General features: G+C 37.2%; 1 pseudogene; it reads right to left on the reverse strand.

The window, feature by feature from the left end:
* LOC149216615 (putative purine permease 5 pseudogene) overlaps positions 1 to 17360 on the reverse strand; it is a 39921-nt pseudogene extending 22561 nt beyond the window's left edge.
* Between the last annotated feature and the right edge of the window lie 630 nt (positions 17361 to 17990).

Here is a 17990-nt window from a genome sequence, read left to right on the forward strand (position 1 = left end):
TCAAGGCTTAGGCTACAATGGTGTCCCAAGGAGGTATTTCAGGAAGGCTTCAGGCCAAGAAGCTTTCATAGAAGGAAGCATTCAATGAATTAACTTGTCTAGGGCATGTAACAACTGAATTAGGGTTTGATGAGCCCTAATCTTTTTTATCTAAATGTTGGGAGTGATGTGCCCAAATAGACCTGTAACAGTTCCCCCCTAAAGCATGAAGTTGAAAATGATAATGTTGAGTGATATGCTTTACGATGTGATGAGAGGAACTGAAGTAGATGGTGACCTGCATTAATTACAATACATAACATCATGATATTTTGGATTTTTTTCGTGACTTGCTGAGGGAAAGCATACGCATACTCAGCATATAAACTTTCATTACATGTACATAGATAGTCGTCTATAGATATAGATACATGATGGGATGACCATCAGTGTAAAGCCATTGTACACATGATATAGTACTCTCCTGAAATCATAGCCTGGATGGATGAAACTAGATCCAGGGTCTTCTGTCTTGTCCAATCGTTCACTTAAGTATGAGTCTAACCATGTGAATATGTGATCCAAAGTCGAACATGAGAAGACACTGTCTGATTACCAACCAATGATGTAAGTCATTAACAGATGCGAGAGAGATCACCGATAATGATAATGATTCTCAATGTACTGCAATACATTCTGCATGGTGTGAATAGATGTTTTGAGGTCGAACACCATACAAAGTCTTTTGGTCGAAGGCGAGTGATGTCAACCTTTCGTTGGAAGCGAGAAACTTGTCGTTGATGTATGCAAGCCCCAAGGTATTGAAATGATGTTTCTAAGTCAACTTCTTGGATAATGTACTGATGTCGACAAGAAGCAACTCGTCGCAGGGGGGCCTTGATGTATCCCACATCAACGAAATGAAATGAGTGTAATGATTTTGGAGATGGAATGTGACTGACAACACAAGGTTCAGGAATGTTGGTCATGAAAATGAAGGTTTATGATTATTGCAAAGGATGAGTTTTACTGAGTGACTTCTCTTGAACATGTTGGCGACATTGAATGAATTGGCAGCATTGACCCAAAACCAAAGTGATGGATGGTGTGATAGACCATAGGTATGATAACCATCAAGTAGATAACCCAACCCAAATAGTCACAGAGATGAAGTGAAAGTGTCATGTTCAAGAGCGACTTGCTACCATAAAGTAATTTATCCCTTTTCCCATTTTCCCCAGTCATTGCCGACTAGTACCTCTTTATTTTTTAACAAGCTTGTGGAGGATAACAAATGCTTGTAGTATAATTCCACCCTTCGAGTGAATCCATCACTATGTGATGTTTTAATGAGCATAGTGAGGGTGAAACTAGGTCTTGTTATGATGGACAAGTTTGTTGCTATTTGATGTTTTAACGAGTTTAACGACAATGAGAACTCGGTCCTTTTCATGTTTAGAGAGTTTGAAAAGGAACAAAAAGAAAACTCCACAAGTTCTTTTTCATAAGTTTGTCTCTCAAGTCTGAAAAAACGTAAAATAATATAAGAGAGAGCCTATTGACCATGTTCGATCAACGTATTCCTTTTTCGTAAATAATGTATCTCAGTTTGGAAAAGGGTTAAACTTGTACTGAGTAGATGTCGTTTCCAATCCATTAACGAGCTGAAAAGGACAAGCGCTTGACAATCTTTTCATATTTTGAGAGTTTGAAAAGAGCTTAAAGAGGACTCCACTTAGAGGAACAAGTGGTGTCTAGGATAGCAACTGGTTCTGATGATGTTGGAACTTCTCAAAACATGTTGATTTATGTGAAGAGGCTGACTAATAAGACCACTCATTGCAACTGTTCCTCAAAAATGGTAAAATAACCAAGTGAAAGCGTATGGTCAGCCAAGAAGATAGTGACGATGGAAGAAGAAAAACCAATGCTCATCTGACGAAAGAGGCTGATAGAATGGAAATCACGAGGGTTAAAAATGGAGATGGGTCCATTTTTACAAAGCTCGAACCATGAAAAAACTATGCTTGAATTCAATTTCATTTTTACAGAAGCTTGAAACAAAAAACCATGCTTGGATTCACTTTCATTTTTACACAAGCTTGAAACAAGAAAAAACTATGCTTGAGATTGGTTTACATGCCCCCAGCACGATGAATCGATTCTATGTGCATGCCCCCCAAGCTTCATTACATTCACCTAAATAAACTACTCGTGGCTATCATATGGATGGAATGAAGGTTCATTTACGAGATCAAGTGAAAGAATCGACTGGGATTTTACGAGATCTAATCAAAGACTCGAGTTAGAACTTTGCTCCAGGGGACCTTGTTTCATTTTTTAATGAGCTTGACACAAGACAAGGAACTTCTCTCAGATTCCTTGTTTCATTTTTTAACGAGCTTGACACAAGACAAGGAACTATGCTTTGGGACCTATTTCATTTTTTAATGAGGTTGACACAGTAAAAGAACTATCCTCATATTCCTTGTTTCATTTTTTAATGAGCTTGACACAAGACAATGAACTATGCTCATGGACCCTTGATCATGACCCATAAGAGGTCATGAATTCCAAGAGGTTCTCATTAGATGGGAGAACAATGCTCTGGAAAGGATACATAGCAAGGAATCATGTAGAGAGATCTGGTTCCAATGCCCCCAGTACATAATGCACAACATCACGGAATTGATCATCAATTGATGTAGGCATGGAACGGGTTGCCACATAATTTACCCATGACGGGGAAGATACCATTGGGACAAAAGGACCATTTAGGGAAGATGGCTGATTGAAAGCCATATTTGGACCGGGAAATTAAAGCTGGTCAAAGGTTACAATTCTGCCTTCATGCGGGAAACAAATCACTCAAAAGAGTGCTAAAACAGTAGCTCCCATGTCATAAACATAGTCGCTCCTAAGAAGTAAATTGTAATCTAAAGGGCCTGGGACTACCATCACATTGAGATAAACAATTTTTCCTCCCAAAGTAATAGGCAACTGAGGAAGGATCCCTAATGGTTGACCGGTTCCTCTGTTAAAATCCAACAGTTTTTGGGTAATAGGCACAAGTGGCAGCGAACCAAGCGCCTGGCAAGCAGTCTAGGAAAGGATACTCACAGATGCACCTTCATCTATAATAGTGCCAGATACAATCATATTATAAACCTATACTATGATCTGGAAAGGCACATAAGAAGGAAGATGGTATCGTGCCAGTCGATTCCAATCAAAGGAAGTGACCAGACTTCTTGGAGGGGTTACCGTAAGAACGGGAGAATTACCCCCTTGAATTACGAGAACGAGAGGATTTTTCTCTTGTCTTGATGGAACAGGAGGGTTGCCTCCAAGCTCATTGGAATTTGAAGAAACGAAAATAACCTGAGTGGTATCATACTGACTCTCTACGGGAAAGGTATGGTTAACTGAAGGTGAAATCGGGTCAACTGTTTCCTTGACCTGTGATTGGTCAAGTATAGACTCATGGGATTCACCTTCAGAGAGAGTGGGTTTGACCGACGGTTGATTTGGGTCAGTCACTTCATCAACTAGTGAAGGATTAAGGGAGAGTCTCTTGTAACTAGATGGAAGTCATTGCGAAGAAGCGAGACGGTTATCCAACACTTTTTGGGCTTCATCCAAATAGGGATAAAGATGAATGGGGTGATTTCGTTCGCATAACCTACAAGGAAACTTAAATTTACCCTTCTTTCCATGAACTTTACTACCACTAGTTGATGGTGTGTCACTAGTAGGATCTCCAGAAGTTAATGACACAGGATGATGTGAATGAGAAGACCATTCTTCTAAGATATGAGGAATACCAAAACAATTTCGAAGAAGATGGTCTCCCATACAAAGTTTGCAAGGATATCAAAGTTTGTGAGACTTATCGAATTATTTCTCATTAGAAGTTGCTTTCGAAGCAATGATTGCTTGGTTGCCCCCTGCTGAATTTTTTTCTTCTTCTTCTTCTTATCCACCTGGTTACTAGTGTCAATACTTTCATTAGGTGAAGAGGAAGAAGGGGAGGAAGAAATAACCGATAAAGAAGGTAAAGGGTCAACTTTAGGATCAATTAGAGGTTGATTTTGTCTAGTTGTAGGAATATTCAGTTGCGGGACCAAGGAGGTTGAGAACAACCATACTGGAAAGCTAATGGTAAGTCCCGGAAGGGACAATGTAGCCATATAAGGAGCACTAATATTTCCGAAAGGAGGAAAAGGACTAGGATTCCCATCAAAAGGAATTCCTTAATCGGTGGACTCTGGAGTTGTTGCCATATGTCTCAACCTAAGATCAACTAAGGAGTGACATGGAGGATGTTATCCACGGTCAATTAATTTTATTTTAATCAAAATAACATAACAAAACAAAAGAGGGATAATCTAGGCAAAAGGATTACCAAGTAACTATGAACTGCAATATACTGCCTCAGTAAACCAAGGACTTAAAATACGTGCAGGCAATCTCCTTGAATTTTGTGTTTGGTGTATCACAGTGTACAAGGAAGTCGACTCAATTACATAAGGATGGATAGCAACCTAATGTAGTCCTCCCATATATACCGGAAAGTACGTGGAGGCCTAATCCATGTTAGTGCTGTCTACTGTGAAACCGCACAGTGAGAGAATTCCTTTATACTTTTCGTACTGTAACACCTCTCTATATGCTCGAAGGTACGTGGAGGAGCTACAATATACTTACATACGTGGAATGAGGTATCACACTCAGAATGCATCGCAGACAATTAGCGACAGATGCTATGTTTAATGACACTGAAACACGTCTCTAGCCTAGACCTCTAAATGTTATACGTTAAGTTACAATGCTCCATTAGGTTAATTGAGATAACTTTTAAGTTGATCTTCTTAAGAATTTTCCTTTCAAGGTTCACCATGTGATGTATGTTTGCAATTCCTAGAATGCAACTAACATGAGAAACATTTTTTCATTCAATTAACAATGAAAACTGTAGCTAGTAAGGGATAGAGAAATCAGATCTTTGAAAAAGAGCAAAGAGTACACCTAATGCAATTTCCCTAGCTATTCCTATCAAGCATTCACAAACTACAATATGCACAATGAAAGTTTTTATTTCCAATTCCCTTAATGTTTAGATGAACAAAAGGAAACTAAATGCACATACAATCAACCAATACTTTTCGCAAGAAACGAAGACTTTACGACAATTCCTTTTTGAAAGAAATGAAGACTTTACGACACTTCCTTTTCAGAAAATATTAATCGACTATAAGCTAACTTTGACAATGAATTGATAATGATAAAGAAATCATTTAAGAAACACTAAACAATCAAGGCCAAGGTAGGGCTAGGAGGAGAAATACAAATTGATTTAAGAGGCAAACAACATCAGAAGCAAATTTGGAAAAAATCAAGCCAAAGGTGGGTTTTCTAGCCTAAGAGGGATCAACGCAGGCCAGAGAGGGAGACAATGTGCTAGAATGAACTTTCTCTAAGGCAGGGGCTACCCTATAGCGCACTGTGCCAAGACCGACATTGCGCTAGTGCCAGAGAGTCAAATCAAGAGACATTCAAGCACAATTTTTGACTAAAAACACTTCAAAAGACTGAAATAAGATCAATAAAGCTAAGAAAAGTCTACTAGGGTGTAATATGATGAGGGTAAACCACCAAGAATGACAGTCATTCCTCAATATGGTTGCCAATTTTCTATATGGAATTTGCATGTACGTATAAACACATTTTCCCTAGGTGGGTGGATACACCTAGAAGAACAGAAAGAAAGTAGTTTAACCTTTTATTATGGAAGATAGATGAGATGGGGGAACTTACTTGTAGCCTTTTGCTTCCTAGATATCTTTTGAATCACTCCCATCACTCCCACTTGAACTAAATCCGCTCAAAAGGTACCTACATCAAGAGAAACAAAAACAAGAAACAATCAAAGCATACATGATATATCTACTATAAAACAATGGAATCGAAGACATTGAAACACATAATCATCATAGACATGAACAATCATATGAGAAAAGGAATAATCTCTTTATTAAAGTAGAAGGAAGAGTATAACCCCATACAGTTCGATCCTATGCCACTCCTCCAGCTTCAGTCCAACCCTCGCCACATTAAAAGAAAACTACTCTAGCAACATAACATTGCTTAACATAAACTCAATTCTCAAACCAATAGAATTTCCTTACAAACTTCAGATTCTATCCCCTTGATCGCTATGATGAGTTCTCAATTTATAGGAAATGGAGGTGGTTTTGTCATAAATGAGGGTATTGAATGGCCTTCCAAACTTGGAGTTAGTTTCCATGGAGCAAGGGATGAGAGGATAGGAGGTTAATGGATCCTTAGCCTATCCAATTTCGAGCTCATAGGAGGGGATAAGAGATGGGATCCTTCTAGAATCATCTAGAATGAAGGAATATTCCCATAACCCTATGAAAATTTCACTCAATCTCACCCAGCGTAGGTCAAAGAGGGCCTAAGTGCACTACAGTGTAGGCCACAGTGGGCCTGCCTGCTCTACAACGCACTGTCTCAAGGCTTGGGCTGCGCTGGTGTCCCAAGGAGGCATTTCAGGAAGGCTTCAGGCTAGGAAACTTTCATAGAAGGAAGCATTCAATGAGTTGACTTGTCTAGGGCATGTAACAACTGAATTAGGGTTTGATGAGCCCTAAAAGTATTGATCTGAATTTCGGGAGTAATGTGCCCACATAGACCTGTAACAGTTACTCCAACTAATGGTTTTCTTAGATAGGATCAAAACATCCGTCACTGGGCTCAATACCACAAGGCAATACTATGGTAAGGACCCTTGGTATTTAGAATACCGTGGCGTGAAAATTATATACACATTTGGTTCTTCATATGTGCGTGTGTACACATCTTTGCTTAACAAAACCCGTGTATACTTCTTGAACTTTCAACTTTATCATACCTCTTCCTATGAACTGCTATGCCTTTGCCAAATAACTTTGTCACATCTGTAAAACACTCTGTCACATCCTGTTTACATATTAAACAAGTAGGTTTCCATCAAGAGACAACTCATCAAGTAGGTTTCCATTCATCAGGTAGGTTTGCATTAAGGACAACACATAAGTCATAATGCCAACAATCTCCCCCTTTGGACTTGATGGAAACCACTTTGGTGTTTGGTCACCAGAACCTGTAAATAAATATAAAAGACATCAAGCCAAGAACCAAACCAAGTTACTCTTCAAACACCAAGATACTCTCCAAACACCAAGATACTCTCCAAACACCAAGCTACTCTCCCCCTTTGACATCAAGGGAAAAGGACTGACCAAATGTTGAATGAAGACTTTTGTATCTAAACTGTTGAGTATGAATATTGATCATGATCCCATTGAGGATAGGCTGAAGTTTGTAACAAATGTATAATGAAGTACATGAATCTATGACTCATATGACTTGTTCTATCACCAAGGACTCAAAATTACATCAGTCACCCAATCACCATGGGGTTATAAATTACATATTTGACATCATTATTACATCAATTTCCCAATCACTGTGGGGTTATAAATTACATCACATATCCAGAAGGACTTGACCAAAATAGTCCATACATGCCTGAATTTTACAATGTTTACATCATATACCTTTACATGACCTTTACATCAAATGATAGATATGACATTTATAACCAAGACCAAAGACCTCAATAAGACCATGATAGTCATCAAAAACTATCATACCTCATATATGATTTGCACCATAAGCATCTGTCAACATCATCAAATATGTAAGATAGAACACTGTAGCTTCAATATCATCAATATGTGACTTGGTATGTAGCCACACCATCGTAAGTGAGAATCATCATAAGATAGGACAGTGTAGCATCATTCTTCAATATGCCATGTTTCCAAATATCATTCAATGGATGTAGCAATAGAATATGACAATGTCTTCCCAACATCATTCTCTTGGCCCAAATTTGTCATAAGAAGATTTATCACACCAACACCACTTCATCAATATGCAACATAATCAACTATTCATTATAGTATGAGATAGAAAATTCATCATTCAAGAACTTCATCAACATAAGCAACATCACGAAAGAATCATTAAGTATGAAGCAAACATAATGCCAACTATTGTCACTCATTGCAAATTATGTTTTCAGTCACCCAAAGTGTAAAACAAAAGTAAAGTTTGCAATCATATTCCAAGCTGCAGAATCACTCAAGGCTAAATCAGCGCCCCTCCATTGCATAGTTCTCGGAACACGCTTTCTAGAGATATATTGAACTCCTCAAATGGACCATGGAATCAGAAGATATGGCTTGTTGAAGGTGAGGGATTTGTCACCTTTGAAAGAAGGAAAGAATCACAGATTGAAGGACTGGGAACTTATTGAAAATTGAAAATCGGCGGATTAGGCAGCGATTAGGCTTATCGGTGGGGTGAATCAAAGATCAACAATTGCAACAATACAGATATATCGCAAGTCGCAAATCGGGGATCCATGGAAATCGCTAATCACTGATCACGCTCACAACATCATGGCTTATTGGCATGCTAGCGAGGTGACAACTCTAAAATATTGTGATATTACGAGTTGTGATATGTTAGCGTTGAAGAACTAGGAAGGCCGAAAGTGATTTACAAAGGAAATTAGTGAAAAACCAAGTGCGGATGGGCCTTTTCTATCTTCTCTAGAGGGACACGTGGCAGAATACCATTGGTCTCGATAAATCCACGGTGGCGCTAACGTCAACATGATGTGGCAGTACGATGAACACATGGCATGAAAATTCAATGTGTCGAGGGGCCATAAAGGGCAAAAACAGGGTGACACATGTCACCACTCACAAGTTGACATGTGGTAGAGGATGACGTCACATCAGAGATCGCAAATTGATGTTCACAGTTTGAGGAATGTTATTACATCAAGGTTAAAACCTCAATTGTGATCCTCTGAGAAAGGGGCTCCGATAGGGGTTGGTCCACAGTCACATAAAAGATAAAAGAATGAGGGGCTAAGCAAGGAGGGCGATCGATGATCGATGATCGACAATTGTGGTGTGCATCAAAAAGGAATCGCCATTTGCAAACCTTCGATTGGGGGGATGGCCAGCGATCACATAAAGAGTTGAGGAACCAAGGGGTAAGAAATGAAGGGATATCACAATTGTAGGTTGCAAAGATGTTGCGGCTCCAATATAGAAAGCCCAATTGGAAACCTCCGATGTAGAGGGGCTTTGATATAGGGGTTGGCCCGTAGTCACATGAAGAGCCAAAGGAACTAAGGGCTAAGCATGGAAGGTGGTTGATGATCGGAAATCAGCGAAACCTGATATCACCTCACTCCAAGTTGAATCCTTGATTTGAAAACGTCGATTGGGGAACTCTGATATAAAGGCTAAGCCCTAGGTCATGGCCTGCAGTCCTATGATGAAGAAATACTGAAAGGGGCTAAACCAAAGGGGGCCAAGGAGCATCGAGACTTATTGTTATGTAACGCCTTTAAGAATAAAATTCCTGATGCAATAATGTTCCGATAGTGCGGTACAGAGCTTTAAAGGTGGATGGGTCGGTAGCTGAGGTATTGAATGAAGGCATGGTGCAATGGTAAATCAATATGGGGACTCAGGAGACTTAATGCCTGAGCGTGGAGCTCCAGTCAGGCATAAATGTAAAGGACTACCTGGACAAACTCTGCTTTTGCTCTGTGACAAGCAAACATAGTTGATCACTACCAACTCCCGAGAGTAGAGAAGTTGAGCAGTTAAGGAGAAAGCGACAAGAACCGATCGAGCAGAAGGAAAGGAAAATCATGGCAGAGACGTGGCCTGATCAAGGGCCTTCACGGGAACAACAGAAGGACAATTTCCTCCATCATCATTCAATTTCCCTTGTTTCTATTTTATTGTAATTTTTCTTTATTCTATAATTTTTATGTATTTTCAAGAAAGGAATTGAATCCGTTATAATCATTTTGTGTAGTAGAGCTATCACAGGTTGAGGCAGCTAGTCAATCAGACAATTGACCCTTAGTTGAGATATTTTGTAGATTTTGATTCAAATCCCCCCCCCCCCGCCCCCTTCTTTGTATAAATAGGGGAGACACACTTAATACAGGTTCGGGAATTCTGCATCTGTAGTGGTCCAAATTATTTGGTTCCATTTTGGTTATAATTTCTTGTCCATGAGGGACTAGAGTGATATACATGCTGAATGTATTGGACTAGGGATTGGGACTCAAGGATTATTGAAACTATTCTTTTGATTCCTATTAGATCAATGTGCAATATGTTTCCTCTTTTGTTTATCACTTCATGTATGTTTTTCTCTCTTTGAAATAGTGTAATCAAGTTGTTGGTTTCTCTCTGATTCATGGATTTATCTAGGCTGCTAAATAGCGAACAATACCTGTGTATAAGACAGTGTTACTTATGCTAGTCTATAACCTACAATAACGATGTATAAATAGATTTACTTGTGTTATTCGATTAACCTACAATACCTGTATAAGCATAGATTTACCCATATTGTTTGGTGATAAAGGTACCCATGAGGTATCTGACATGAAACCTTAATAAGCGCTCCATTGTTTCTACCATTTTACCTCTTCAATCTTCCATACCTCTACTGGAATATTATTGCTTAGGATTCTATTTTGTTTACAACCCTATGCATCTACTTCCCTCCTTTCTCTCCTCCTCTTCGCCTTTACTACAAAGTCAATATTAAGTAGCTCATCATTGTGTGTCAGCCACTAGAACTAGAAATTTCTCCTTCAGATAATCCCGATTCACCCCCCGAGCATTTGGATCAATGTATCAACTTAAGTTTTCCTTAATGAAGGCCTATTGAATAAAGCCCCTCTTTATAATCTTTTCAAACTATGTGACAATTGGAGTGCGACAGAAATCCCCCATTGATAATATTCCATGCAATCCTCTATCTAAGATGTCTTAGGCACTGGTCTACAATCAACCCAAAGGCTGTCTCTAGGAATATTTCTTTATCTCCTGAAGCACTTGTGCTACATGTGCTATTAAAGGTGACAACGCCAACAATGCATTATTGGAAGCATAACAAGTGCTCCCCTTGAACTTGTGCCAACTTTTCACTGTTAGATCTAATTATATCATTTCATATATCAGTTAGGATATCATAAATTCTTCATCAACCAGTCCTCCATCAAGTCATCAAAAACTTATATAAGCCAAAAAGCACTTTCAAATAGCATCAACAAACTGTAGCCTTCAACCATCAGAACAAAAAATCCAATTGATAATTGATTGAAGCATATCAGACCCTTTTCCTGAGTCTTTCCCACTGTTTCGGTTTAGAACTCGTGTATACACACGAATTTTATTCATAAAATACGCATACAGAAAGTGAAATAATGAAATTTCACACCTTCAACTCCCCCTGAGTTTGTTTTGTCTATGCCTATTTACTGTTACTTCACTAGAGACATTGTTAGTAGTATAATCATTAAGAAAATAAAAAACAACAATGGTAATCAATATGTGTTACTCCCCCTAATAGTACACATCACTGGTCCTGATGACCTGATAACCATCTTCTATTTCCATGAGGTCAATTACCTCTCACCACTTCTACAGTCAATGTTAGAAATATTCATTTAAGAATAAGAGACTGCAATAGGCACCATCTTCTTTTACTTTAAGTCTGAACCTTTCTCATATCTATGAGAATTTCAATCTTCAAACACATATAATTTGTCTTGATTTATATATCCTCTTATTATGAATTTTCCAGTTACTTCATTCATAACCTTACACTTGGTTGATGTAAGCACAATTATATTTCCCCTGTCTTCCATTTTTCCTACACTTAGGATATTCTTCTTTAGCCCTTGAACTAACAAAGAAACATCTGCTTCTTTGGTTTTATTAATTATGGCTCTACCTTGTCTTAGAACTTTTGTTGAAACATTCATTCCAAGAATAACATTACCATGATGGTTCTTCCTGAGAGACTCCATTTTACTCTTATCTCCAGTCATGTGATGAGAACATCCACTATCTATGTACCATTCATATTCATCTTCAACTAAGCAGAGAGAAAGACCACACCTTATCTGTTCTTCTTTTTCTTGCTTATTGGTGGATCCACCTTTTTCATATTTTCTGATATTAATTTTCTTATTTGGTTGCTTATCATGTTGTCCGTAGTGATCCATAGACTTGTTCCTGCATTCTTTTTTTACATGCCCAAACTTGTTACAAGCATAACATCTTACATATTTCAGATTCCTTCTGTTGCAATCAATGGCTTCATGACCAAACATATTGCAAGGAAAAAAATATCCCTTAAAGTACTTGGAAGCTGATGGTATTTCTGTGAAATGGTTATTAGCTTGAAACATTCTACTTTTGCAACTGGCTGCAACATGTTTGAAATTATGACACAGAACATTCAACATTATTGATCAGAGGAGAAAATCGATTAACACTTCTATAGTTAGGAGTAAATGATTTCCTTTGAAGACTTTCTTTCCTTGGTTGTTGATGAGGTTGACTTCTTATCTCCTAAGTGTTGAGAATTTCATATTTTACATTAAAATCCCTTGCCTCGGCTTGTGAGATAGATTCACCTTTAATAGTTTCATGAAAACCAATCCCAAATTTGATGGCAAGATACCTTTGACTACTAAGAATATTATCCAAAATCTTAGTACTATTTTGAAATCACAAAGGTTTATCCTTTTATTCTAATTTACCTTTTAGGATATTTAACTCAATTTGATATTTCTTTTCCTTTTCTAGATACTTCTTCTTCATAATTTCTTCAACCTTTCTTTCTTCCTCCATTTTTTGTTTCAATTTGAGAATCTCTTCTTTTAGCCCATTTTCTTGTTCTTAAAAAATTTGAGGCAGATCTTCATTTTGCTTATTTGATTTTTCAAGATTTTCTCTTAGAGGGATGACCTTAGCTTCAAGACCTTCACAATATTCGTTAGATACCATACTAGCATGATCCTTGTTATCATAACCCTTGAACTCATCGTTAAGATCAACAATATTTTTGAAAGAAAGATCAAGTTTTGTTCTAAGATTAACAATTTCTTCTAACCTGTCTTCTTTTGCATTGACAATTTTATTTGTCATATTGGACACATTCTTAGGTATAAGATTACATGTGAGATCTTTCTTTCAGACTTTTTCATGTATTTCTTGTAACTTATCCCACACTCACTTTTTAGTAGTATATTCATAACCTTATTCAATATTGAATCAAACATGCTACAAAAAATGTTACTCAAATCCTTACTCTTCTCTTGCACTTCCTTGTCTAATGGAGGAAACTTGGTGTAACCATTGCACACTCATTAGATTTTGTTTCATCTTTCATTTCCATTGTTGATAATTATATTTTCTTAGCATAGGAATATCTGCATTGTCCATTGATTCTAACTTGCATTGATCTGCTACTTCAAGAGGCTTACTTTCACTTTTACCCATAAGTGAAAACTCAATAGTTGCAATATCATCATCACTATCATTGTTGCATAGACAAGAAAATGAATCACATTTTGAACAAGAATCCATACCTGATGATGCTTTGTCTTCTTCATTCTTGATCACTAGAAAGTAGTTTTCTCTCATATTTGAATATTTGCTTACATTTGTAACTGTTACTGCATCTGATCTGTTCCTGTCAAAGTTTTCAATAAAGGTATCCTTTTCTTCTAGGGAATCAATGAAATTATCATCAAACTCATCTTCAAATTCCATAAGTAAATGAAAATCTTGATCAGACTCACCTTCTTCACCATTTGAAAGACCATCACTGTCTTCATGTGTATAAAAACTTCTCTTGTTTTCAAACCTCTTCCTATTTATTTTGGCAACTTCTTTTCCTTTCTCTTGATTTTCTTTATAGGGACACTTAGCAGCATAATGACCAACTCTACCACAAGCAAAACATTTGAAAGGAAGCTTACCTCTGAATCTTCCTGTACCCACTTGGAGTTTCTTTACGAAGTTTGCTTCTTCTTCTTCTGATACATAACCTAATTCTTCCTTCTCTTTTCCTTTTGCAATAGCTTTGAAGGCTAATTCTCTCATATCTAAAGGACCACCTTTCTTCATCTCAAATGTTGTCAATATTCCATGGAGTTGATCAAGTGTAATAGTTTTCAGATCTTGTATTTCTTAAATAGCAGGCACTTTGGATTCAAATTTTAGAGTTAGAGTTCTCAAAATATTTTCAATAATAGAGGCATATTTTATTTCTTCACCAAGATTCTTCATGGAATTCACAACTTGATCTACTCTAAGAAAAAAAGTTGCAATTATTTCATCATCATGCATTTTCAATGTCTGATACTGAATTCTAAATATTTGAAGTTTAGCACTTTTTCCTTGGTGTCACCTTCATAACTTTGGATAATCGTATCCCACATTCCATTTGTTGTGTTTAGCTGCATTACCTTTACAAACCCGGTCTTAGCCAGACTTCCCAAGATGGAATTTACAACCTTTTTGTTGGTTTCATGCAATTTCTTTCCTACAAAGTCTGAAGGAATGGAGGCTGGAAATTGATATCCACTTTCAACTATTTCCCATACATCATCTCCTTGCGCCTACAAGTATTCCCTCATCCTGACTTTCCAAAAGACAAAGATAGTTCCATTAAATATAAAAGTTATGATAGAAAATACTCCTTCTGACTACCCATCTTGACGAATCTCCTTCTAGCGATCAAGCTTCTGCCGAAGGACTTGGTCTGATACCAATTGTTGGAAAAAATACATGGGGGGGGGGGGGTGAATCAGTATTTTCAAATCAATAAAATTCTCAATTTCATTTCTTGATTTATGTACGTGAATTTAAAGAAGGGAACCTACATGTGTACACGACTATTCTTAAGATAAATAGCGTATATCCAGTAAACTTACTTTGCAGTTAATTCATCTTCTATTTATTGTGATCCAGTGGATCAGTACTTCATTAAACATTAAATAGATAATGACCATGCGCAGTAAGAAAAAAATAAACCATCACACATAACCAACACACATGAACACCAGGATTTAAGGTGGAAACCCAATGTGGGAAAAACCACCTACTGCTGTCGTCTCTGTCTTCTTTTAAAGATAAAGAAAACATTTTACAATATTGTACTAGTGCAGACTCATACTAGTACACAGGTACCCACCTGCAGAAGGCTACATCTTTCACTCGTTTTCTAGCTCCTATTGTAAGGGAGATCCAAACCCTTGAATCTTGTACCAACGTAAACTTATACCAATACGCAGGAACTAACTTGCAGAAGGCTACAACCTTAGCTCGTTCTCCAGTTGCTACTAGAAGGGAGCTCCAACCCCCTGATCTGATTTACCAACTACCACTAGAAGGAAGCTCCAACTCCCTCAACTCTAGGGACCACGTTTCATAAATTTTCATATTGGATCCACCTGCTACAACACATCATAACTTGTAGGCCACATTTCATCAAATTTTCAGACTAGACCCACTACCAACATTTAAGCTCAATATAAATCATCAAACTATAACTCATCACTGTAACTGAATCAACCAATCACTTAAACTCAACCAAAAACTCAACTAACCAACTGGAACAGTCAGATCACTGTAACCAAAATACAAACCAACTAATAGTACATCACAGAAACCAGATTTTATTGTTGCAAACCCTAATCAACCATCTCCCAAAATATGTATGCTACTTTTTAGTAGAAAAACTGCATGTGAATGCACCTTTCATGAAGCATACCCATGTACATATATTAAACTTCTGAAAACTAAAATTTGAACCACTGCCACTCTGAAACACATACTGAATCATACACAGAACATTCTGAAGCAATCAAAAAACTTTCTCTGATCTTGAATCATAATCAACAACTAACCTCAACATTCTTCAATCAATCAATTCATAATCAAACATCATTGTTTAAGCCCAGGTCATTAAGAATACTTGCTTGACAGAAAGCAGAAACACATCAAAACTGATTAACTGATCAGACATCCTTTTTCATCAAAACCCTACTTTATGTACACACTTTCTTCAAATCATATTCGCGCGTGTACACATTTTTCAATAAACAAACCCGCTTATAGATAAGGAAATACACGTGACTTACCAGTATCACACATGCGTGTGTACATGCCTTGCAGGCTATAAAACCCACGTACAAATTTGTAAATTCAGAGTCAAATTTCGTTGCAGCACAAAACTTCATACATACCTAGATCTCGACATACATAGGCAAATCATGAATTAAGATGCCATTAACACAAATCAAATCATCCCATAATCATGATTGTCATCTCAGATCTATTGGATCTTATCCATCATCAAAATCCCAGGTGCATACTTAGTTTATATCAAGCAAAGCATCAATAGCCCATAACATGCATATTTTCTTCAGATCTAACTATTCATAAGATTTCCATCACTTGCATAGTTTGCATGCACTTTACCACTTTGATCTTCATCACCTTATATAGCTTAGCCTTTTTCAATACCATAGGTCAAAACCATACTCCAGTTGATGGTTTTCTTAGATGGGATCAAAACATCCATTATTGGGCTCAATACCATAGGGCAATACCATGGTAAGGACCCTTGGTATTTAGAATACCATGGTGTGGAAACTGCATGCGCCTTTGCTTCTTCATACTTGTGTGTGTATGGGACTTTTCTTAATGGAACCCATGTATACTTCTTGAACTTTCAAATTTATCATACCTTTGGCTTTGAATGTTATGCCTTTTCCAAAACACTTTGTCACATCTCTAATACACTCTGTCACAACTTGTTTACATCTTAAACAAGTAGGTTTCCATTCATTAGGTAGGTTTCCATCAAGGGCAACACATATTTCATAATGGAAACATTATCAATAACACTGAACAAGCCAAGCACAACATATGACATAATCATAACTATTGCAATTATAATCACTTTAGAATTCAAAGTGGAAGCATTCAACTTCTTTCCCATAATGAAATAAGAAAATATTGCAATAAATGTGGGTGATGATGAAGCAAGAACATAATCAGTTGATGCGGGAAAAAATGAATAAGCCCACGCAAACATTAGGTTGTCAATAGAACTGAACAAGCCAAGCACATCACATGACATAACGAGTTTCCAACTAAGTGGTGTATGTTAAATTCCTTTCTGAAAATAAAATGGAAGTAGAAAATAGTTGTTAGAGGCTAACCTACTACTACTATCCATAGCAACAACCACCTACTCTTTGCACCATCAACATAGTATAGATGAGAAATGAGGTTAGAAACTGGAAAAGAAACAAACATTGCAGAGATGCTTAGGAAGAAGAGAACCCAGCGAACATGTGTTTTCCTTTCAAAAAACTTCCCCAACCTAGAATTAGTCATTCAATTTTATGAAACTCCAGAGAAAATTCTTGGTTCCTGATATATACCTGTTATATTGAGATGCGTCAAATGTTAAGAACCATTCAAATTTATAATAATAGTTCAAGAATATCTCCAGATTTACATTATCAGTTAGCATAATTCTGAAAAAGCAGGTATTGTTGGGATTCCTCTAACTACTGTCTTTCCTAACTGTTGTAGCTCAATTGCGCAAAGTTTAAAGAAAAAAGTCAATAAAGAAACATAATTGCATAAAATTTTAACTTTTTTCTTCTATTAATTGTGAGGCTTGTTATTGGGCTTTGAGCGAAGTTGAGGACCATACATGGTGGCCATTTAAACACCACATCTGGTGAGAACAAAAAATTTGGGCTCACGAGTTTGGAAATTATAGGCATCGTTTGGAAATTGTATAAATTGGGGATGTTGGATTATCTCCGACTTCTTCATTTCTGTATTGCGTCTTATATCCCATGCATTGAAGTTCTTAATGATGATGTGAGTGAAGCGATGTATATATATTGTGAGTTGGTTAAGCTGGGCACTAGTATGAAGATCATTGACATTGGAGGAGGGCTTGGTATCGATTATGAATATACCAAATCTTATTGCTTTTATATGTTTGTTTTT

The sequence above is a fragment of the Pinus tabuliformis genome, chromosome 1_1 (assembly GCF_031772625.1).
Source record: "Pinus tabuliformis cultivar Carrire ecotype Pingquan chromosome 1_1, CPIR1, whole genome shotgun sequence".
In the NCBI taxonomy this organism is placed as follows: domain Eukaryota; kingdom Viridiplantae; phylum Streptophyta; class Pinopsida; order Pinales; family Pinaceae; genus Pinus; species Pinus tabuliformis.